This window comes from Neofelis nebulosa, chromosome 4 (assembly GCF_028018385.1).
Source record: "Neofelis nebulosa isolate mNeoNeb1 chromosome 4, mNeoNeb1.pri, whole genome shotgun sequence".
NCBI classification, from domain to species: Eukaryota; Metazoa; Chordata; class Mammalia; order Carnivora; family Felidae; genus Neofelis; species Neofelis nebulosa.
Window position 1 is genome coordinate 12,441,752 of NC_080785.1, and position 25,419 is coordinate 12,467,170.

General features: G+C 42.5%; 1 long non-coding RNA gene and 1 pseudogene across 1 annotated transcript in view; both read left to right on the forward strand.

Moving 5' to 3' along the window:
* Window positions 1-19,199, forward strand: part of LOC131508828 (uncharacterized) — a 69,843-nt gene extending 50,644 nt beyond the window's left edge. The window contains exons 2-4 of the long non-coding RNA XR_009260164.1: window positions 7,188-7,287; window positions 14,811-14,868; window positions 17,479-19,199. This is a non-coding gene — a long non-coding RNA (uncharacterized LOC131508828). The remainder of the gene's footprint in view (window positions 1-7,187; window positions 7,288-14,810; window positions 14,869-17,478) is intronic.
* Window positions 19,200-19,212: 13 nt separating this feature from the next.
* Window positions 19,213-20,812, forward strand: LOC131508818 (olfactory receptor 6V1-like; annotated as a pseudogene).
* Window positions 20,813-25,419: the final 4,607 nt, after the last annotated feature.

Below are 25,419 nucleotides of genomic sequence, written 5' to 3' on the forward strand. Positions count from 1 at the left end.
AAATGAATGTTGAATTGGTCAGATGTTTTTTTCTACACTGTTTGGTATGACAATGTGATTTTTCATCTTTTGCTTGTGATGGGTTACATTGATTTTTGAATACTGAATCTGCTTGGTATCACTGGAATAATCCTCACTTGGTTATGGTGATAATTCTTTTTACATATTGCTGAATTGTTTGTTAATATTTGTTAAGGATTTCTGTGTGTATATTCAAAGACATATTTGTTTGTAGTTTCCTTTTTTGCATTATCTTTATCTGGTTGTGGTATTAGGGTAATATTAGCTTCATAGAATGCATTAAGACAAATTCCCTTTCCAGATAGAAAGGAAGAGGTTATGTAGAACTGACATTAATTCTTCTCTAAATATTTGGTAGAATTATCCAGTTAAAGTATCTTGGCCTAAAGATTTCTTTTTAGAGAGTTTTAAAATTATGACTTTACCTTTCTTGATAGTAATGGGGTATTCAAATTACCTTTTTGTATGGGATGGCTTGTGCTAGTTTGTGTCTTTTGAGGAAGTGGTTTCTTTTGTATAAGCTGTCAAATTTATGCGTGCAGAGTTGTTCCTAGTACTTTCTTATTATCCTTTTATGTGTTCAGTGTCTATAGTAATATCTCTTCTTTCATTCCTAATGTTGGTAGTTTATATGTTCTCTTTTTCTCTCTCTTATCTGTATTGTTAGAAGTCTGCCAGTTTTACTGATGTTTTTCAAAGAACTAGACCTTTGTTTCATTGGTTTTTTTTCCTGTTGTTTTTCTGCTTTCAATTTTATCAATTTCTGTTCTTAGGTTATTATTTTCTTCCTTCTTTTGCTTTCAGTTTATTTCACTTTTTTTCTTTTCTGTGTTCTTGAATTGGGAGCTTAGATTTTCAATTTAAGACTTTTCCTCTTACCTAACATATTCATTTTTAATGTTATAAAAATTTTCCTCTCAACACTGCCTTAGCTGTGTGTCTCATATCTGGTTTTTTTTTTTCCTGTTTCTATTAGCATCTCTGGAGGGTTTGAAAAAATAAGAGTATATTTAGAGATACAGTTAACACCATGTCCATCAACAGCAGATGCTTCTGATAGCTGTCCTCTGGTATTTGTCCTGAAGTAGTAACACAGAATTATCTGCTTAGAAAGGTATATCTTCTTTCTGAGAAGGCTAAGTATGAAGATACGTGAGATATATAATCTAGGTGATGCTGTAATAACAAACATCATAAAAATGCAAGTGGGCAAACATACCAAAAGTTTCTCACCTGTGTAAAGTTCACTGTAAGCCCAGGGCAGCTATCTTCTCTCTGGCCGTGGCTCAACATTTTAGGCACCTTTAATGTGCGTCTCCATCCAGTTACATGCCTCCGTAGTCAATGTGGAGAAGAGCAGACATGGAGTCTCTCAAATGCTTCTGCTACAATTGACTCATGACATTTCTATTCATATGTGACTGGCCAAAGCTAGTCATATTATCATGCCCAAATTCAAGGGTGGGAGAAGAGTGTGTGCATGTGTATGTATGTGAGAGAGAAAGAAGGTGTGTGTGTGAGAGAGACAGAGAGACAGAGAATTCTAATATGCATCTTCTTAGGCAATTGTATACATATTACAGTGCATATCACTTTTTTAATGTTTATTTTATTTTGAGAAAGAGAGAGAGAAAGCATGCAGGTGAGAGGCAGAGACAGAGGGAGAGAGAGAATCCCATGGGATTCGACACGGGGCTTGAACCAATGAACTGCGAGATAATGACCTAAGCTGAAACCAAGAGTCAGATGCTTAACTGACTGAGCCACCCAGGCACCCCAGTGCATATTACTTTTAACTTATACAACGTCTTTGTGAATATTTATTGCCTTCAATTGTACAAAATAAGGAGTAGAAGTTCAAAGTAATAAATTGTAAAGTCAGAATTTGAACTCGCTTAAGACTATCCGACTTCAACATTCATGCTTTCTTTTTAACATATACAGTGATAAGCAGCCTATAATGCTAAATCCAACATCTCTATTAATTCTGCTTTGTTTGAACATTTGGAATAGTCTAGGATGATGAGAAAATAATCCAAATAAATCACCCTGGATGGAGGCAGTTGAATATTACAGAAGAGTTCAGTTTAACAAATTTATAGTTGGCCCCTTCTGTGCCATCAGGCACCAGGAAAGCTCATAGTCTAAAAGACACGTAAACTAATAGATACACTTAGTATGTGATACCATAGAAATTTGCAGAGTGCCATAGAAATACTCCAGTATTCACCTAATAACAATTGATGGGAGAAGAGTCCAGGTAGGCTTTTTGGAAAAGATGATGTCTGAATGAAGTCTTTTAGACCTCAGTTATCTCTGCTATTTTGGGGCTGATATCACTGATTATCTCCTGCTCTACTACTCCTTTTCCTTGTAACTGATCGCTCTCCTGAAAAATCCCCTTCACTCATTGAAGACTTTGGCGTCCAGCTGAGAATTATCTCTTTCACCCTCGCTTATGTTGTCCGTCATTCCAGGTAACTTCTATGTCTGCGTCGATAATCCATTAAACATCTTGGCCTCTCTTGATCGCAACTCTGTTTGCTTCTACCTAAACTCCCCTCCAATGACTTGCTTCCTCTGTTGTCATTAAGTATTCAGAAAGGTGGATATTCAACTTATAGATTCAAGTCTGTATAATTTACCATTCTAATCCTGCTGCCAGTTAGCTGGCCATTCGGATCCTGTCCTCTTCTACCTTTTTTTTTTTTTGAACCCCCAATTTATTATTCTAAACAGGTACCTGTGGGGCAGAAGGACAGAGGGGTTTATGAGGAAGGCTGAAGCTTGAGGGTGTGGCCCCTACAGAAGCATACATTTATTTAGATACTGCAAGCAAGAATGATGAGGGAGTTGATGAGGAATATAATCTGTGAACTGTAGGGGCTGTGGTAGTTTCGATTTCAGTTCTTTTTTTTAACGTTTATTTATTTTGGGAGGGGGGAGGAGAAGAAAGAGGGAGACAGAGGATCTGAAGCAGGTTCCGTGCTGTGAGCACAGAGCCCAATGTGGGGCTCAAACTCATGAACCATGAGATCATGACCTGAGCTGAAATAAAGAGTTGACAGCTTAACTGACTGAGCTATCCAGGCGCCCCTCAGTTTCACTTCTTTACACTATAATCTTCTGAGTTGCTTACCTAAGTCCAACCTTAAATGGTTTTTGCTCTGGCTAGTTAAAATGGCAAAGGAATGTATAATAAATTATCAAAGGATGAGCAATAATAAACAGGCAGCACAAATTGTGTTTTTAAAATTTAGACCACACCTCCCTAGAGAAGAATGGGGTGAAGTTCCCCATACTGTCTCAGCTGCTAAGTGAACCTAGAACTGAACTGAAAGCATATTCTATTTAAAAGTTTTTTTTTAATGGTTATTTATTTTTGAGAGACAGAGAGACAGAGCATGAGTGGGGGAGGAGCAGAAAGAGAGGGAAACACAGAATCTGAAGCAGGCACTACGCTCTGAGTTGTCAGTGCAGAGCCCGATGCGGGGCTTGAACTCACAAAACGTGAGATCATGACATGAGCTGAAATTGGATGCTTAACTGACTGAGCCACCCAGGCGCCCCTATTTTTAATATGACATTTGTAATTAAACAAAACTGAAGAATAATCATTGAATCTAGGAAAAAAGTTTTCCATGTTGAAAGCTGATGCTTTGAAAAGAGTAGATTAATAAATAGAGAATGAGGGCAGAGATGGGAAATTTCCTGGTTCTCTGCAGGCATCTTCTGCACATGTCCAAGGGGCTAGGGGATAAGTCCTCAGGTTCTTTGTCATTTCTAATTGGAATCAACACCTGGGGCAGGCACCTGGGTGTCTCAGTCGATTAAACATCGAACTTTGGCTCAGGTCATGATCTCACAGTCTGTGGGTTCAAGCCCCTTGTCGGGATCTGTGCTGACATCTCAGAGCCTGGAGTCTGCTTCAGATTCTGTGTCTCCCTCTCTCTAACCCTCCCCTGCTCATGCTGTGTGTCTCTCTCTCTCTCTGTCTCAAAAATAAATAAACATTAAAAAAAAATTTTTTTTTAAAACCAATGATTTTCCAAAACGGTAACTGTCATTTTCTTTGGGAAGATGTATAACATCATATTTACTTCTATCTTCTGGTAATCAGAAAAAGCACAAGTTATTTCTAAAAGAAATTTTCTTTTTTCTTGTTAACATGTTAACTACCATCAGTCGTAGACATCTTGGTCTTGACTTCGGTGGTTTTAGACAAATAGAAAGGGGATAGAGAAGAGAAGTGCTATCAGAACTCAGAAGCTTGGGGTAAAAGACTCACATGTGAGTGTGACAAAAAATGCCTAAATTCTATAAGTGGTGAGAGAGGAGGTAGGGAGGTGGGAGGCAATGGTTCACACATAGCTCCTCTGTGCAAGGAGAAAATAGGTGGCTGGAAAGGTAACTGTCAGATAATTTTTTATTTCCACTCCTACATGAGGAGGGTGGATGTGTTAGGGAGGTAGAGTATCAACGGGCCCTTTATATTTATAAGACATTTGTGAATTTTGCTCACAATCATGGTCTTCTTATCCATAGCTTGTACTTTTATGTATGGTTTGAACCTAAATATCCTGAACTAAAGCTGCTATTGCCTTCAATTCCTGAACTTCCCATTTATTTCTAAGTGTATTTCCTACATAATGTTCAATTATTTGCTAGGAAGCTACAGTCAGACACACAGAATTTTGCTGTGGTAAGTGTTTAGCACCCTTTTGGGAAAGGGTGCTACAGCAATTTTGCTGCAAGGCTGTAATATATGGTGATAATGATGCTTCACTCCTTTAGAAATGGTACCAGGGGCCGATCCCTGAGAGCAGAGTGCAGAGCTGCCGAGGCCTGCCTCTTTAGGAGGTTCTATGGATTGCTTGGGATGAGTAAATGTTTAATGAGCACTTTATTCTCATTACAGGGTAATGTTGGATATCTAAGAACAACAGCATACCAACTCCTTTGTTAATTCTCATCGATTTATAATTTCCTTCTAATTATATTTTCTTTTTTCTTCCCAGTCTATATTAAAGTGAGTTTGACTTGGGCACCTGGGTGACTCAGTCGATTAAGCATCCAACTCTTGACTTTGGCTCAGGTCATGACCTCACAGTTCATGGGATTGAGCCCTGTGTTGGGCTCTATGCTGAGAGAGTGGCACCTGCTTGGGATTCTCTCTCTCTTCCTTTTCTCTCTGCCCCTCCCCTGCTCGCACATGATCTCTGTCTCTCTCTTTCTCAAAATAAATAAATTAAATAAACAAACAAAAAAAGAACTCCTGTGGTTTGCCTCCATCTCTGTTTTTATTTTATTTTTCCTTCCTTTCCCCTATGTTCATGTGTTGTGTTTCTCAAATTCCACATGAGTGAAATCATATTATATCTGTCTTTCTCTGACTTATTTCACTTAGCGTAATACACTCTAGTTCCATCCATGTTGTTGCAAATGGCAAGATTTTATTCTTTTTCATACCGAGTAGTATTCCATCATATAAATATACCACATCTTCTTTATCCATTCATCAGCCAATGGACATTTGGGCTTTTTCCATCATTTGGCTATTGTTGATAGTGCTGCTATAAACATTGGGGTGCATGTGCTCCTTTGAATCAGCATTTTTGTATCCTTTGGATAAATACCTAATAGTACAAAGTTCCATATTTCAGACCATTTCGGCCCTCAGAGTTCATAATCAGTACTTGGTTTGTACAGATCCTAAGTTGCCTAACTTTTGTATTCATGGAGACTATGAGAGTGGTCTGTATTCCTATCAAGAATTATATCAGGCAAGAATGATGTGTAGGCCTCAGCAAAGATAATATTTCAAATGGTGGGAGAGAAACAGAGGAAAGAAGAGGAAAATTTGTATGTAGATCAATTTGGATGGTTAAGCTTTTTATCTTCAAAACACATCAAGTTCTTTACAATGAAAGGGAATTAGAAGTCTTGCCTATTTGCCTTCATAATTTGATTCTATTTTAACATCAAACTTCAATAGTCCTAATGTCTTAACAATAATTGTTACATCAGTTGAGAATTACTGTCATGGAAGCTAATGCAAAAAGGAAATCCAAGTGGATGATAAAACAAACTTATCGGATCACATCGTGCAATCAAGATAATCTAATAAATAGTTTCTGAAACACTGAAAAAAAAATGAACTCCTTAAAAAAAATAAAGTGGGCTTGATTCATGTGGAATCTAAGTCCTAAATGCTAAATGGAAGATCAAAATGAAATGATATTAGCAGTTAGGATTTTATGATAATGGAGAGAGACTGGTGAGTTGTTTTATGTGTGGTCGGATGTGAGGTGTGGGAAGACGGGGTGCACCATTCCTGGGGGGAGCAAATGACTAAGTAGCAGGTCCAAAGAGAGAGAGGCTGTCATGATACAAAGGGTAACTAATTTGCTTGAGTAACAAGAAAGATTCTGCTGGTGTGTGGAATGGGAGCATGGGTGAGGGATGTTGTTGAATCAGGGAGTGTTAAAGAGGCAGATATAACAGAGCTTCTGCCACTGTGAGGTTTGTGAATTTGATCGGGGGCTAATATGGAACCTAAATCAGTTTTGAGATGGTGATGCTGCTGTGTTACTTGGGGTCAAACCAACCATTGTAGGTGAAAGATTTAGGGTCCAAAGGGGAAGTTAGTATCGTGTGTGTGTGTGTGTGAGTGTGTGTGTGTGTGTGTGTGTGTGTACACACACAGATGCACAGATGGAAGAGTGGTCATTGGGCGAGACTATTATTTCAAAAGGGGGGAATATAGAAAGGTATGTTCCATCTCAGAGAAGATCATTACTTCCAGCTACTTCTTTAGGCTCTAAATCCTCCAGAATGTAGAGTAATTAGCACCATGAGAATCAGAGCATAAAAACTGCACCCATTCATGCGCCTATCTCCACCATTCCCGGCTCTCTGAAATTCCTGAGGTAGCATTACGATGACGTTCACCTGACTACCAAGTATTCCCCTCAAAGGAGGCCAGAGATTGACCAAACCATACCCAAATAGCCCTAAATCCAAGATTCTCTTCCAGGCAGATTTTTCACCCTATTGGCTTGGGATATTTTCTATTGCCTATACAATAGAAAGGGGAAAGACATCAGAAGGGCGATTTTCTTTTCCTAAAACAATGTCCTGCAATTCTCCATTTCTCTTGTCTACAGGTTATCCAACCATCTACCAACCCCCAGGAAGTGCAACAAACTCAGAATCTGCTCACAGGGAAAACAGCAGAAGGAAAATATAGGAAGAGTTTACATACAGGTGGGATAAATTACAGGTGCCTCCTGTTTACTAAGTACAAGCTTGCAGAGGTAGACAGTCCCTGGTGGACTCTCCCAATTTCATTCTCCCTTTAGCAGCTCTGGGGTCATTCATTTTTCTGGTTAGGACATCTCACCCTCACACTCAGAAGAGTTGCTTTACCTGTTCATGTATTCTCTCTATTGCTTTCACTCTTTGCCCAGCCATCACCTCCTCCCAAATCAATGAGAAAAAAAGTGTTTCCCGCCAGAGCTGCAAATACATCCATTAGCTCTGCCCTGAGATGTTTCCTCAGACTTTTGAGCAGTGTCTCATCAGATTCTGGGCACTCTGAGCAGTTATTTATGTTCTGTTGCCAAGTACCCTATCTGAGTCACCACACACCAGAATCTCTCTGTTGGGTTTTCTCCATTTCTTCTATCATTCCGTGTTTGGTGTTTTTCTTACAGGATGATTAGCACAGTACATCCACTTCACTCAGCTCTTTCGGTGTTCTTTGTGATGACTTTCTAAATCCAGTTCCTTTAAACACAGTCTCCAAGCCCCCAGTGTCTCCACCTTACCTCAATCTGTCTCTACCACTATTCCCTTGGTCTCAGAAGGATCACTGACAGCTTCTAAATACAAATATGTTATAAAACTGCTTATAAGTGATTTGGAAATTCAAAACCCTTCTCCATTTTTGCTACACTTTATCATTTGGACATTAAAATTTTGTTGGTTGTGCCTGTCACCATATTTAACATGAACTTAACCAGGTATTTGCAACTCCATCACAAAATAAACTTACTTTCCCCACAGATTGGGGAAAAGGATGAGAAGTCTAGAAAAAGAGAGCAACAGATATCTCACAGAAAGAGGACTGTCATACCTCCTTTATTTTTTAAAAATTATTTATTTAAGTAATCTCTACCCCCAAAGTGGGCCCCCAATTCACAACCCCCAAGATCAAGAGTCTCATGCTCCTCTGACTGAGCCAGTCAGGCACCCCTGTCATATTTCCTTTAAATTCTACCTTCATATCCTTTCTTTCAGAGCTTAGAGACTTGTACATGGGACTTTATCCTGGGATCAGTCTTTGAGATAGATGGACTGTATATTTTTTCCCCAAAAAATTCTTGTGTAAATTCACTATGCAAATAGAAGTTCACCAAGCTTGGGATATTTGCCTTACAGATAAATGGGGAACATATTCTGTAAAACAGATCTTTGGATGGGAAGATCTATATCAGGTGATGGGGAGTTAAAAGAGCAAAAAGGATGAAGAGGGGACTGAGAGAAGAGAAACAAAATAGAAAAAGGAAAAGAGGATGGAGAATGAAGAAGAAAAGGTAAGGAGCATGGGAAGCCTGGCAGGGAATTCTGATTATCAACAGTACACCCCAAAGTAGGATTCCTAGTGAAAAATCAGTGAGTGTATTATTACCTGCAATCCAAAGCCATGTCATTGTATGTGTATAGAAGGTGATATCTAGGTGCAACCGTTCTGTATCTTCTGGATATATGTAAAACTTAATAATGGAAAAATTGGAAGTTCCTCTTTGATTCTGCCAAGAAAGTCCAAAGAGATCTGGAATAAGAGAACTGTATCAACAAGGAAGAATTTGAGAAAAGTTGGAGAAAGAAAATGTTAAGTCTCTAGTAGCTGTTAAATACCAGGATTGAAAAGCTACACTGGAGAACACCTGACTGGCTTAGTGGGTAGGGTATGTGCCTCTTGTTCTCAGGGTCATCAGTTCAGGCTTCATGTTGGGTGTAGAGTTTACTTAAAAAAAAAAAGAAAGAAAGAAAAAAAAAGAAAACCTACTCTGTTCTTCTGATGAAATGGAGGAGGACATCCATAAATGACTTCTCAGTGGTTATCCCCAATTCTTAGGGTGGGGTTGAGGGTGGTTTACAGTCTTTGGTTGGGGTGTAGCAAGCATAGAGAAGCCTTCCCATGGGCATATATCGTGATCTTGTCTTCGCTTCCTGCATTGTATGTCCTCTTAACATCATGGCCTTAACAGCATCATGTCTACACATTTCCTTCTTAAAAATGTTATTAGAGGGGCGCCTGGGTGGCTCAGTCGGTTAAGTGTCCGACTTCGGCCTAGGTCATGATCTCGTGGTTCATGAGTTCGAGCCCCATGTCGGGCTCTGTGCTGACAGCTCGGAGCCTGGAGCCTGCTTCCGATTCTGTGTCTCCCTCTCTCTCTGACCCTACCCCCATTCACGCTCTGTCTCTCTCTGTCTCAAAAATAAATAAACATTAAAAAAAATTAAAAAAAATGTTATTAGATTCCCCTTTTGTTGTGTGGTTCGGGGAAGTGTACTCTCCTGCTTCTCTTTAGTTATGCTCCTGATTTCTAACCCCTGGGAAGGTAAGAAGTATGTGGGACATTCTTTTCAAAAGCTGCAACCTGGGCCACAGTGTTTATTATTGTTGGGCTCCATCTGCATAGCAGTTAATTCAAATAATAGAAGTTAATAAAGTGCTCTGATGACAGAAGAAGAGATCTGGGGACAAAGAGTAAGCTTAGCTTAGCCATTGAATCCAATTAGACTTGCCTCAGAATTCAGTGGTTAAAGCTTTTGTGATTCCAATCACTCTCATCTGCCATCTTCCCAAGACTGACACTATCCCTCATTCAGCTCTCTGTTGAGTTGTCTTCTCCCTGACAACCTACATCACTCTTTCCCCTTATTTGGTTTTATTTTCTTTTCACCTCTTATCATTACTTTAAATTTATTATATATTTGGTTACTTATTACCTGTGACCTTCATTATATTGTTAGCTCCATGCAGGGAAGAATTTGTCTTGTTCACTGCTCTATGTTGGGTACCTAAAATAGCACCTGGTACATGGTTGACATTTGATAACTCTTTATTAAAGGAAGAAAAGCACCTGGCTACTCTTTACCAAGGTCCTAGGAGATCCTTTTTTTACTTAGTATGTCCTTTGATTCCAGATTTAAAAACATATACACATACAGTATGATTTTATTTTATTTATTTTTTTAGAGCATGCGCACGAGAGGGTGGGAGTGGAGAGGGGCAGAGGGAGAGAAGGACTCTTAAGCAGCCTCCAAACTCAGTGCAGAGCTCCACACAGGGCCTGATCCCACAATCCTGGGATCATGACCTGAACCTAAATCAAGAGTCAGATGCTTAACTGACTGAGGCACCCAGGCATACCCCTCCCACCCCCCAACAGTATATATCTCCAATAAAACTCACGGTTTTGGCTTTTCCTATGTTCATCTCAGCACATCTTTAGTGTGACATCTTTCTCCCTTTCTACCTCTATTGATGAATCCACCCAAGAGATACTCTCTGCTCTCAAGCTATTTCTAGCTGATTTATCCCTGTTCAGATAATGTATCCCAAGATTTCAAAAAATATTATTTAATTTTGTTCTTTTCTCTTATTTGAGCATACAGTCAACCAACTTAGGTTCAGTGAACTGTAGATTGAGGCTAAAAGATGCCCCATTCTTACCATACCTAATGATAACCAACTTTGTTTTGTTTGATTACATTTATGAGACTTACACTTTTTTTTTTAAGTTTATTTATTTTCAGAGAGAAAGAGAGAGTGTGAATGTGAGTGGGGAGGGGCAGAAAGAGAGGGAGAGAAAGAGAATCCAAGCAGGCTCCATGCTACCAACGTGGAAACTGATGTGGGGCTTTATCCCATGAACAGTGAGATCATGACCTGAGCTGAAATCAAGAGTCAGACACTCAACTGACGGAGACACCCAGGTGCCCCTGAGACTTATACTTAAAAAAAAACACAGGCATCATTACTTTTCATTTTCAATTTTCACTTTTTATTATTTTTCAGCAAAATACTTAAATAATAGCACAGACAAAACTGAATATTTAGGTGGCAGGGGATGCCATATGTGATACTTGAAATGTTCATAGATGAGCAGATATATGAATTCAGCAGTGTGAAAGGTGAATTAGGTATGCCAGCATAGAATGTGCACAAGGTCGTGTACTACAAAAGTCTAAAGTACACAAATCAAAGATCATCTGTTCTTTGCAGTTTGGGGTTCAAACCCAGGTACCACGAAGTAGGTGTGTGTCCTAGAGTAAGGGCTTCCTCTGTACCATCAGCAGAGAAATGAAAACCTCAGAAACAGCTATTCACAGGGTTGTTTAAAGAATCAAATGAGACAATGCCTGTGGGAAGCACGTGGTAAAGGTGTTATTGCTATATGAGAGAGAACAAGGGACAAGGAAGAAGGACTATGTAATTTCCTGATTCCTTAGGCACTGGAAGTGATGCATGTCCTTGGCTGAGTGGAAAAGCCAGGGAAGCTGGTCTTGCTGATAAAGAGATATAAAATACCTTTGGCTTTGGTATTCATGACAATGGAATCATAACTCTATTAGTGTTTCTTTGCCATAGTTTTTCATTTCTTCATAAATTTATGTAATATACAAAATTACAAATACTATGTGTACGTGCATATGTATAATTACTATTTCATAACTGTAAACAGGTCCTCAGTGTTTCATTTTGGTTTCAGTTAATATCTTTCTCTAGTGACCATGGCCATGATTCCTTCATCAGTGGTCCCCCTCCCACTCAGGAATGTACGTTTAGATTTTGAGTCCCCTGTTATATGTGGGCAAACTGAGGCCCTGAGAGAAGATGCTCTGAAGATTATTCTTAAGCATGAGAGTGAACCCCACTCAATATCTTGATGCTCAGGTCCTGGTGATTCCTATTTTTTAAAAGAAATGTTTTTACTACTTCAGCATTTCTCTGTTTTGGACCCTGTTTTTCCCTCCAGGGTGACCAGAGACAGGGAGATCTCTTAGCCCACTGCTTTTGCTCCTCTACTGCCTGTGTCTAAAACATCTGGTGCCCAGCTCCTTGTCCTCACTCTCTCTTCTCCTCACCCCCCCCCCCCTGCAGAGCCCAGATCCTAGGACTATTGGGGCACACTGAGCTCTATGCCCACAGGAGACAGGAGAGAGTGAGAGAGAATAGTCAGGGTTCCCCAGGAGGCCCCTGTGGACTCACAGTAGTCTGCCTTTTTCCTCGAGCTCACGTTTCCCAAACTGAGTATAATGCTGGGATGTGCCCAAGTGTCCAGTGGAGACAGCTGCTCCTTGGGAACCACTATCGTGCTCCTATTCAACCCTGTAGGAGCACACCATCAGCGTGTGTGAGAAGGGCTGGAGGCTTCCACCTTTCCCAGTGCCTTTTGGTTTCAGATCTAACACCAGTAGTGCCTAAAGAGCAGGAGGAAGGGGATATGGAGAAAGGGTCCCAGGTAAGGTGGAGTGTTTCCGTCCTGGTGTTGTGTTATCTTCATTTACTGCAGACTGCCCCAGAGATCCTAGGTTTGGAAACTGTGCCTATAGAGAGTTTGAGGAGGACCTCTTGGCTACATTCAACCCATTTCACTTGCCTTGTTGTCCCCTGTGTGCCACCCACCACTGCTGAATCTTGCGTCTGGACCTGGGTGGCAGGATGAGACCTACCACTGGTAAGTCCCCTACCTTCCCCTCAGCCTCTTTCATGCTCCTTTCATTGCCATCACAGCATTTGTCACGGGTTGTCATTTAAAACTTATTTATTGTCTGTTTTTTTCAACTTGGCTGTAAGGCCTGGAACTATTTTGTTCACCACCATATCCCTTGAACACCAACAGTATCTGACACAGTCAATCATATTTTTCTGAGTGAATGAGTGCATGAATGAATGATTTGAGTTTCCTGTGTCCTCTTGCACACTGGGCTATTGCTGATTTCAGTGCAGCAATGAATCCCATGACAGGACCCCACTCTCTGCCTTGGCCTCATTCTGTTCTCTCTCTTGGGGAAGACCTAGGGGTCTTCTTCCAGCCCCACTCCTTCTGCCCCACCCTAAGAGACCTGGGTTCAAGGGAAGCTCTGTCTAGGTTCCTTCTTGATGCATCTCTGTCTTCTTTTTGAGGCTTTAATTCTTGTTGCCATCTGGTCTGCTGGCCCCAGTGTGCTGTTTACTCTGTGTCCTCCCTCTGTCACCTGCCCTTGCAAAAGCCTGTGAACCATAAGGTGATATTCAGTGACTTTCTCTGCTTGCCCCTCTGTCCCATTCCTCACCTCTGTTCTTTCATTCCCTCCAGAAGCTCGGCATATCCCATGACACTGGTGACCAAAACCATTGGTACAAATAATCATGGTGATGGTATGCTAACCCCTCTGAATTCCAAGTTGTTAAAGAAAGAGTTATTTCCAGGGTGGGAAAGTTGTTTCAAAAGTCAAAAAACATGGGGCACCTGGGTGGCTCAGTTGATTAAGCGTCCCACTCTTGATTTCAGCTCAGGTCATAATCTCATGGTTCATGAGTTCAAGCCCCATGTCAGTCTCTGTGCTGACAGTGTGGCACTTGCTTGGGATTCTCTTGTCTCCCTCTCTCCCTGCCTCTCTCTTGCCCTCCCTCAAAAACAAACAAACAAACAAACAAACAAACAAACAAATATTTAAAAAGTCAAAAAGCATAAGAATAATTCAGTCAGAAGAATTGAGAGGGTTGATGTGGAGAGACAGTAAGATGCATAACAAGGCAGGGGGGATTTCAAACAGGTGCCATGTCTCTGGGGGGGGTTATTATACACAGACAGGTGAGCTCTCTACTAGGTGGCACTGTAACAGAAATCTGAACAGCGAAATCTACAGCACAAAGAATTTGGATAGGGATGAACAGGATCTCTTACCAGAGAGAATCTTTACCAGAAATGTGTGAGGGAAACTGAGAACATACCAGGGAGTCCAGACGTTCGAGTACAGGTAATGTGTGGCCTAGACGAAAGCATGTGCTGCATAGCCAACCAAAGCCTTGGCCAGCCTACTTTGTGAAGGTTAAAGCTGCCATTGGCCTGCTTTGATGGGACACTGCATTGTCTTCTGATTGGAGAAACCAGGAGGATGTGGGACCCCTGGGCCTGAGAAAAGATGTATTCTGTAGCAAGGGAGGGAGCGGGATGCTCCAAGGGGTATCGCAGAAGCTGCACTGAGGAAAATCTGCGCTGCAGCGGACACTGATGCAGAGGAAAGCTAGTTCTATGTTCAAGTTGAACCTTGCTTATGTCAGTTTTGCCTGTGTTAAACAATCAGTTTTGACAAATAAGAACTTGAGATGTAACATTATTCAATAAGTACATCAGGTCCTAAAACATGCTCTGGGGGGCCTGTCCTGAGCTGTGGGCCAGATGGCTGAGTTGGACTTGGGGGGGGAATGGTGGCTCAGAGTCTGGAAGCAACATGAGGGAGATGGTAGTCCATCATGGACAAAGGGGAGGGTACCAAGTTATCCAAGCTGAGCGGGGAGGCAAGATCTTGAATAGGAAGGGAAATGTCTGAGGTGAAATGTCCAGTAGGGTGGAGAGGGGTTGGTGGGAGGAAGGCAAGAGGGGTTTGGAGGAGGGTGTAGTAATGGGGGCTGTGCTGGAGGTCTGTTTGTGAAGGACACTGCACTGAACGGAGTGTTCCTGACTTCAGAGTCACCTCTGAATCAACGTTTTCATCCCTGATTGCAGGACTTCAAATGTTTTAGACTGTGGAACTGCAGGATGCTTTGTCACAGACACCTGTCAGGTAAGAAATATGTTGCCCTTCAGGTGGCAGCGATGGTGAATAAACCATAATAGGCCCATGGGTTGAATTTCTCATTCTTGCTCAGGCATTTATAACACCTGCAGAGTATGAGCCATGTCAATATGGGAGTGCATAGGGAGAGATCACAATCGGGAAGGTTGTCGTGGAGAAGCAGCCTCCTGGGGGCCCAATCCCCCTGTCTCTCAATGAGAGACGGAGTATTGAGGGCTGAACCTTTGACTGGTCCTGTGGTAGCGTTAGAGATCACGTTTGATCCTTTCTGAGGGGAAAGGACACCCTCCCTGTCTCCTACTCATCACTGCTAGTCAACAGCTGATCATGGGAACTTACTCTTTAATATATTGCTTAATTTACCATTTACTAAATACTTTCTCCATTTGCAAATGTAAGTAATAGGCTTTAGATTCTGTGTCCAGAAATTGATAGGGCACTGTGTTCATAAATTTTGTAGATTCTGTGTATTTGACATTGTGATTAAACAAATAGGTACTTGAGTCAGAAAACCCTGGATTCAAATCCCAGATGTACATTTATTAACTGCATGACTTGGGATTGAGGTCCTTAAACATCCTGAGCCTCAGTTTTTATCACCTGTGATGTGGAGATAGTCACCATCTCACAGCTTGGTCGCAGCACAGAAACCAGTGCATGGTGGCACTCAGTGAGTGGGGTCTCCCCATTCACCACTCCATGTCCACAATTCTGTATCAAAATGCTTTGACAACTGAAAGTTCTTTCTAATTTTGTGTATATGCTTGCCTTAGAAGATAAGAGAAGGAGTAGGTGTTGTTGGTGGTGTTTAAAAGAGTTTTTCCTGATCATTGATCTGAACTTACCAACGTGAGGCTCTTTGTAGCCTCTATCTCTTCTGTTAGGTGTGAATATTTATGTATTTTGCTGGAGAAATAGTATTGTACAGTATTTGGTCACAGGGTGCTGCCTAGACCCTCTGGGAGTGGATTCTGAAACACACCTGGTCACATCTTCCTTTTTCTGATAAGAAATTGGCAGGTCATGATTGCCTCATTGCTTGTCTGTTAAAGCCCACAATGCACACACACGAGTAATCATTAAAGAACATGCATTTCCATTTGTCAAACTTTTCTTCTCAGGATTTGGAATGAAAACTCGATAGAGGTACTCATTGATTTGTTTAGCTAAGATGTACTAAGAACATACATTGTGTAAGACATGTTGCCGGGTATTGGGAGGACTATGAAGATGACAAGAGAGCGCTGCCACTGAGAAACAGGTGTTTGAAAGAAGGCCGGCACAAGAATAACTATAATGCAAGGGAGACAGGCTAACTTCCACAGGTGGGAATTCCAGGAAGAGTGAGTTCACATCTGAATGGGGGATGAAACTTCAAAAAGGAGGGATATTTGAGACAGTCCCTGAAGGGGACTTCATTCTTTAACTAACACAAGAATTTGTCAGGCAATAATGGCAGGACAGGGTATTCCAAGCATAGAGAACAATAAGGAAGAGTTTGTGAAAGCAGGTTGGAGTTAACATTTGGAGAATAGCCAGTGGTCCAGTCTGGTGATAGCGTGAAGTGTGTGGCAAGAAAGAGGTAAGGGTGAGGTTGGAAGGGTAGGTGGGTAGAGCTGTGTAAGGCTAGGATAGCCAGGGGGAGTATGTGCCTGATTTAGCAGACAAGAGAAGGAATAGATGTTGTTGTTTGTTTTAAAAAAGTTTCTTCTGATCACTGAAGTAATATGCATCTAAAGGAAAAGAATTTGGAAAACAAACAAGATAAAGATTGGTATAGATATAGATACACATTGAACTGTCTATAATCCACACCCAAGATCACCCGTTAGTGATTTAAAATACATCCTTCTAGCCTTTTACTGTATGGATACAAGGTAGATGGCTAACTAGTTTGATTAATTGATCTTGAGAGTGATGTATAAATGAAATCACATTGCCTTAGATTGTTACAAAAAGAGCCTGTGGACATAATACCTTAGAAACATAAATATAACAGTAGTATGTGGGTAGGTCAGATACAGAGAAATCTATAAATGAGAAAGTCATGGGGCGCCTGGGTGGCTCACGTCAGTTGAGTGTCTGACTCTTGATTTTGGCTCTGGTCATGATCTCACAGTTCATGAGAGTGAGTCCTGTGTTGGTCTCTGTGCTGACAGTGCAAAGCCTGCTTGGGATTCTCTCTCTCCCTCTCTGTCCCTCCCCCACCTGTGCGTGCGGTCTCTCTCACAATACATAAATAAACATTAAAAAAAGGGGAAGCCATTAAGAATGCTGTTGCAGTGACTAAGAGGAAACAAGTTCTTGAACTTGGGGGCTGTGGGAAGAAGAAAGGGGGAGTGCAGATTAAAAAAATATTTCTAAGGATGGCAGTTCAAGTGGTTTAGAAGAAGGTAGGGAAAACCAGAGATCCCTTCCAGATGACAAGCCTGGATGACTGGGGGATTGCGGAATGATGAACATGATCTGGGCTTTGGGGAAGGGGAGGATTATGTGTGTATTTTTATACATGGTGAGTATATTGTGGTGGTTAGCAGACAATCAGAGATGTGGGTTGCGAATAAGAATGCTGATTTGAGATTCATTTATATTTTCTAGATTGTTATAGTTAAGGAAGAAGAGAGATTTCTGAAGGAGGAAATAGATGAGAGAAGAACACAAAGAGCAATGGGGTGATGTCTACATTTAGAAAGACCAGGAACCAGACAAGAAAAAGTCAGAATTGTTGGAGAACTGGGAGTGGGCAGTCCTTGTAGTCAAGGGTGGAAGTAGTTTCAAAAATGGGTTATTCATAGCCTGAAATGTCACAGAGACCACAAGAAAGATGAGATTGAGCACAAAAGATGAAAAGAAGTCAAATATAAGGTTCCTAGCACAGTTCCAAGCACATGGAAAGAACTTCACTCACAGCAAGTATTATTACAAGGAAATGACCATTAAATATGGTAGTTTTTTTTAAATTGATAAATTATTTTATTTTATTTTTTGTTTTTTGGGTTTCTTTTATATGAAATTTATTGTCAAATTGGTTTCTATACAACACCCAGTGCTCTTCCCAACAGGTGCCCCCCTCAATGCCCATTACCCACTTTCCCCTCCCTCCCAGCTCTCCATCAACCCTCAGGTTATTCTCAGTTTTTAAGAGTCTCTTATGGTTTGCCTCCTTCCCTCTCTGTAACTTTTTTTCCCCGTTCCCCTCCCCCTTGGTCTTCTGTTAAGTTTCTCAGGATCCACATAAGAGTGAAAACATATGGTATCTGCCTTTCTCTGTATGACTTATTTCACTTAGCATAACACTCTCCAGTTCCATCCACGTTTCTACAAAAAGCCATATTTCATTCTTTCTCATTGCCAAGTAGTATTCCATTGTATATATAAACCACAACTTCTTTATCCATTCATCAGTTGATGGACATGTAGGCTCTTTCCATAATTTGGCTATTGTTGAAAGTGCTGCTATAAGCATTGGGGCACAAGTGCCCCTATGCATCAGTACTCCTGTATCCCTTGGGTAAATTCCTAGCAGTGCTTTTGCTGGGTCATGGGGTAGATCTATTGTTAATTTTTTGAGGAACCTCCACACTGTTTTCCAGAGCAGCTGCACCAGTTTGCATTCCCACCAACAGTGCAAGAGGGTTCCTGTTTCTCCACATCCTCTCTAGCATCTATAGTCTCCTGATTTGTTCATTTTAGCCACTCTGACTGGCGTGATATCTTAGTGTGGTTTTGATTTGTATTTCCCTGGTGAGGAGTGATGTTGAGCATCTTTTCATGTGCCTGTTTGCCATCTGGATGTCTTCTTTAGAGAAGTGTCTATTCATGTCTTCTGCCCATTTCTTCACTGGATTATTTGTTTTTCGGGTGTGGAGTTTGGTGAGTTCTTTATAGATTTTGGATACTGGCCCTTTGTCTGATATGTCATTTGCAAATATCTTTTCCCATTCCATTGGTTGCCTTTTAGTTTTGTTGATTGTTTCCTTTGCAGTGCAGAAGCTTTTTATCTTCACGAGGTCCCAATAGTTCATTTTAGCTTTTAATTCCCTTGCCTTTGGAGATGTGTCAAGTGAGAAATTGCTGCGGATGAGGTCAGAGAGGTTTTTTTCCCGCTTTCTCCTCCAGGGTTTTGATGGTTTCCTGTCTCACATTCAGGTCTTTCATCCATTTTGAGTTATTTTTGTGTATGGTGTAAGAAAGTGGTCTAGTTTCATTCTTCTGCATGTTGCTGTTAAATATGGTAGTTAGGGAGTGTTTACAAGACACACCAAAATTCTTACACAGAGTTGGAGTTTAACAAATGTGTTGAATGGAATGATGACTGATGGAATACAATAGAAAAAGAGTGTAGGAGTTTGATAACACCTGTCCAACTCCTGGACAGGTTAATCAGAACTTGTTAGTTCTTGCCCTTTGGGAATATATCTTCTGGACTCTGAGATTAACCATGCATGCTGGTTAGTATGCTTGAGGGGCCAGGCCAGCCATCAGAGAGCATAGTCAAGACAGGCGTTGATGGTGACTTCCCACTAAGATTTCCTGGCTTCTCATAGGTAGTACAGAGAACTGGCATCAAGTGCGATGAGTAACTTCTGTGTGGTTAGGGGATTTTTACTGCTGGGATTGTCACACCTCCATGAGTTCCAGGTCCTACTGTTTGCATTCATCCTTTTGATGTGTGTGCTGACAGTGCTGGAGAACCTGGCCATTATTACCCTCACATGACTTGACTCCTGCCTCCACTCACCCATGTACTTCTTCCTCTGTAACTTCTCCCTTATGGAGATGCTGGTCACCTCCACTGTGGTTCCTAGGATGCTGGCAGACCTGCTGTCCCTCAGAAGACCATTTCCCTGGCCGAGTGCCTGATCCAGTCTCTCTTTTACTTCTCCTTGGGTTCCACCAACTTTCTGATTCTCACAGTCATGGCCTTTGATCACTATATGGCCATCTGCCACCCTCGACACTACCCAACCATCATGAATGGTCCAGTGTGTACGAAGCTGGCAGCAGTCTGCTGGGTGGTTGGCTTTGTCTCCATCATCTCCCTGATCCTGCAGAAAACACGGCTCTGGTTCTGTGGCCCTAATGTCATCGACCACCACTTTTGTGACTCTGCCCCACTTCTCAAGCTTTCCTGCTCTGACGCCTGCCACGTTGAGTGCATGGATTTCTTCCTGTCCTTGCTCTTCATGCTGGCCACCATGCTGCTGATCATAGTGTCCTACATCCTCATTGTGGCTGCAGTGCTACACATCCCCTCTTTCTCTGGGCACCAGAAAGCCTTCTCCACCTGTGCCTCCCACCTCACTGTGGTGGTTCTGGGCTATGGTAGTGCCATCTTCAACTATGTGAGGCCAGGCAAGGGCCACTCCACACACTTCAACAAAGTGGTGGCTCTGATGACTGCAGTGGTGACCCCTTTCCTGAATCCCCTCATCTTCACCTTCCGGAATGAGAAGGTCAAGGAGGTCATTGGAGATATGACCAAAAGTCTCCTCAGAGACCCAGCAGCCTGTGGATAAGAAGGCCAGAGAACACCTGTCAAATCACAGGAGTAAGGATCCTCCACTGCAGGTGGGCACCTGGGCACCCATGCTGGAGCTCCTCAGTCTCCTTCTTCATCTCTCCTGCTCCCTTTATCCCCCACTCACTCACTACAGAGAACTAATGAGCTTACATCATCTGAATGATTCCAAGGCAAGTATATGTGAGCCTGAGATAAACAAGGAGGAGATGATTTTGAGGGAGCTGTGGAGTGAAAACAGTATGATAATGTCAACTAAAAGAGAGTATCCAAATAAAACCCTCAGTCCTGGGTCTGGTACATAGTAAAAACTCTGTAGATGTGGCTATTATTATAAAAATGTGCTATTAAAATCTCTCCTTCCCAGTCTGGCTGTATGGTTTTGTTTACATTCCTTTACATTTCTTTGTCTGCAAATTCTTTGGGGGTGTATTTCTTTCTCATGAACTGGCTTCAGAGTGTAGGATAGGGTTCTGAAAATGGGAGTTTCTCTGAGAAGAGCAGAGTGGCCTGGCATCCCCCAAAGAGAAGAAACTCCATGCCTCTCGTTAGGACCGTTTCTTTGGGGATTATTCCTGAAGCAGAAGCACTACTTATACCCAGGAGGCCCACTTCTGTCCAGCCCCTCAAAATCCCTTGTTTTTAAACAGAAATGACTCTCTAGGGGCCACTTTCTCAGCACCTTCCACAGAGAGGTCCTGAGGGCTCCAGGCCTAGACTTTATCCTTTTTATGCACTCAAGAAAGAAAGGGAAGCTGGACCATTGCTCCCACGCTGGCAGCTTTCTCCTTCACATGCATTAGCAACTGTCTTCTCCGACAGAATCTTAGGTCCATGTCCCAGAGTGAGGGCCCTCTGTGTTTGGCTTTCCCGGAAGCAGCCCGGACAGGAGGTCACCAGGGCCCTGGTGGTAAAGCAAAGATAGTGCAAGCCAGTTGAGAGGGAAGAAATGGGGTGGTATTGGGGTTATGAATAACAGGGGGGTAGGGTAAGGCGGGGGAAGGCTTTCCCTGGCAGTTTGGGAATGGTTTAGGAAGTCGGGGGAGATGTGGGAGTGGGAGTAGCTCTAGTGTCTGATTTCTCGTATCAGGGTGAATCTGGACTTGGGCTGGGATTTGCAGAACAGGACAAAGAGTAGATGCAAACTTCTTCCTACTTCTGAAGCTAGTTCTGCCTGATGAGGGAGCATAATGCAGGCTGCAGGCAAAGTACAAGCTAGAGTGTGCGTATGCGTGCGGACGCGTGCGCGTGCGCACACACACACACACACACACACACACCAGGTGTAGGTGGGATATGTGTGATATTCCTCAGGCACTCCTGGCTGCCTATGAGCAAAGGAAAGGAAAGAAAACATATGGTTAACTGGTAGAGATCACAGTCATAGAGGACATGGGTCTCCATCTGTTTACAAATATCTTATTAAATGACAAGAAAAAGGCAATCTTATCAATAGCCTAATCTGCAGAAACCTGTGGACTCAGTTTCCTGGAACCCCAACGTCACCCCTCCATAGTGATATGGGGAACAAAGGCAAGAAGGAAAAATTAGATTTCCTTATAACCTACAGCCCATTGACAAATATTTGAGGCAGGCAGAGGAAAACATTCTTCCAGGAACTCCCACTGTCTTAATGTTAATGCTTTGCTAGAGGGAAAACAATTTTAGCTTGACTATAGCTTGGCCTCCAGCATCCTGTGAGTCTTCTTTAACATATGCAAATCTCCTTGGAAACTTCTCATTTGCCTTTACCTCCCCAAATCCATAGTATGTAACCAGTCACTCTTCACGACCCCAGTGCAGCTCTTTCTGCCCATGGGTCCTGTCTCCGTGCTTTAATAAAATCACCTTTTTGCACCAAAGACATCTCAAGAATTCTTTCTTGGCCATCAACTCCGAACCCCACTACCACCCCAAAACGTCATCATGCCCACAGGATACCTATAGGAGAGGTCGTAGTCCTAATGTGTAGCATGGATAGGCCCACAGAGGGGCCACGCTGTAGAGCCACAGCTGTGGAGAAAGGGGTGGTGGAGGGGAACACGTCTGGGGGCCCCCACCCAGAGGCATGAGTCTCTGGTTATTACTGGAGAGCTTGACATCCAATTAAGCTCTTTTTTTAACTACCATAGGACAAATTACCATTTGTGGGTCTCTCCAAAAGGGGGCAGATACTTTTGATTCTGTGGTAAAGGGCAGCAGGGAAAACAGTTTTTCATCCTTAGAACTTTCTCTCCTCCACCTCTCAAGGGACTAATTGCTTACTCTCCTTGCAAACTTGGTGAAAAAACTTAAGAACTAAATGGGAAGCAATTATCTCCTTCTGATATGCAAACACTTTCCTTCAGCTTTTCCTCCTAAAGTAATCAGCACACAAATCCGCTCAGATTTGCCTCCTGAGAGATTCCTTCCTGCTGCTACTCTCTCATTTCTGCACATTCCCTTAAAAAATTAAAAATAATCAACAGTCTACAGCCATCTATTGCCTCTTTTTCATGGTGTGATCTTAGCAGTGAGATATCTGACTGGTCAGATTGGGAGGGTATAGCTTGCCTTGGGGCTCCACAGTAATCACCCCCTCATACAGCATCACACAGTCATGATGATGAGGGAGCCTTGGGGCAAGCTGAGGGCAAAATACAGGCTAGCACCCTGCCCCCCACCCCCTCAGGTAGAATATTTGTGATATTCCTCAGACACTCCTGGCTACCCAAGAACAAAGGAACAAAGGAAAGGGGTTTAAATGCTTGCTGTGGTAATGTCGGAAACTAAGACAAATGAAAAATTAAATTCCCTTACTGCCTATAGCCCATTGACAAGTCCTTGAAACTGGCAGAGTGACCTCCCTGTAGGAGCTCAGCTGCCTCAAGGATGACACTTTGCTGGGGGGAAAAGAGAACCTTAGCTTAACATTATCCCAACATCAAGGATCCTGTAAGTCAGTTTCCTTTATCTCAACTGTCCCAAGATATATGCTGGCAATCACACTCCAAGCTTATGGCCCCTGATATATATCTGAAGGGTCTCATGACCGAGGTTGTATTAAATGGTAATAAATGGCATTTCCCTAGCAACAGCTAGCCTCTCAAGGTCCTGGAGACCTTGCTTCCAAAATTCCTTAGAGACATACTCTATCCCTGACCCCCTCCCAACCTGAGGGTATATAATGAGTTACACATCATGACCCCAGTGCAGCTCTTCCTGCCCATGGGTCCTGTCCCCATGCTTTAATAAAATCACCTTTTTGCACCAAAGACATCTCCAAAAATTCTTTCTTGGCCTTTGACTCCAGTCCCTATGAAACCCCTATCACCCCAAAACTTCATCAATGACATTCCCAACAAAATTACCTGTGTGATGCTTGGAACAGCACTGTCCTCTCCCTTAATACAGAATGCTGAACCTCAGGCCCCACCCTAGACCTGCTGAAACAGAATCTGCATTTTTTTAAAAGTTTATTTATTTATTTATTTTGAGGGGGGGAGGGGTAGAGAGAGGGAGAGAGAATCTCAAGCAGGTTCTGCACTGTCAGCACAGAGCCTGATGTGGAGCTTAAACTCACGAGTTGTGAGATCATGACCTGAGCTGAGAGTCAGACCTGACCAAGAGTCAGATGCTCAACTGACTGAGCCACCCAGGCACCCCACAGATCTGCATTTTAACAGACCCCCTGGATGATTTATATGCACCCTAATATTTGAGGAGCACTGATCTAGACAATCTGCTGGTGGAAGTTTCAATCAGGAAATTGTGTACGAAAGTCCTTGTCTTGGTGACAATACTGTGAAAGGCACTGGAAGGGGGCATGTGCTTGCGATTACCGGAGCCATCCTCCCTTCAGGACTTTTATCCCAGGGCCTATTTCTGGAGATGGTAACCAGGATTTAAGCCCTGAGACTTATTCTGGTCTGACTTTAAACTACTTCTTCTCCTTTTCTTCTTCCTCTTCGTCCTCCTCCTCCACTTCCTCCTCCTCTTTCTCCTTCTTCTTTGAAAGAGCTCAAGCTCGAACTCATGTGAGTGAGGGAGGGACAGAAGGAGAGGGAGAGAGAGAATCCCAAGCAGGCCCCGTGCTGTCAGTGCAGAGCCTGAGGCGTGGCTCAATGTCATGAACTGAACTGTGTGATCATGACCTGCGCCGAAATCAAGAGAAGGATGCTTAACCAACTGAGCCACCCAAGTGCCCCATGACTTTAAATTTCTTGAGAAACTTAGGCCAATGGTCCAGCCTGTGATTTGCTGTTAGAATTCTGTGTGGCCTTGACCTAGAGATGTTTTGGTTCCATACATTTGTCTTAATGTGACAGGGACTCTCAGTGTGCACAATATCAGATAAGACATAAGCCTGGTTAGACTTAAGCCAAGAAATACTGATAACAGACTTTTCCATCTTGCTGGAAGGAATCTAAGGACACCAGTTCTAGGGCAAAGTGGGTGTATGCAAGTCTCCCCAGGTTTAGAGTCACGATGTGACTAAATCATTGCCTCTTGGAATTGCAAGGCAGTGTGTGGGCCGTCCAGGCACACCTCCTCTCACTGCAGGCCTCCCCGCTGTGGGACACTTCGCAGGTCAGCAAGGAGACCTGCTGAAGCCAAGTCTAGGCATGGCGCACTCCCAGCTGCGAGGCAGCCCCTGTCTTTGCTATAGCGGTCTCAGTTTTAAGATGAAACCTTATGTCCAGCCATTGAACTATTTCTAGACCTCTCACCCGCTGTCCACATTGCTTCCTCTGGTCCCTGTTGTTAAGTGGGTCTTGGAACTGGTTGTGGCACTAGGATAGACAGCTAACTGGGTAGAGTGCAGTGGGATAAGTTCTTCTTATGTGTTGTTTACTTCTTTCTTTTAATTATTATATGAAATTTATTGTCAAATTAGTTTCCATACAACACCCAGTGCTCATCCCAAAAGATGCCCTCTTCAATGCCCATCACCTACCCTCCCCTTCCTCAGTGTTACAGTGTCTACTCATATTCCAAATTCATCTGCAAACCTTGTTCCCAAAGACAGCTAGCATTTA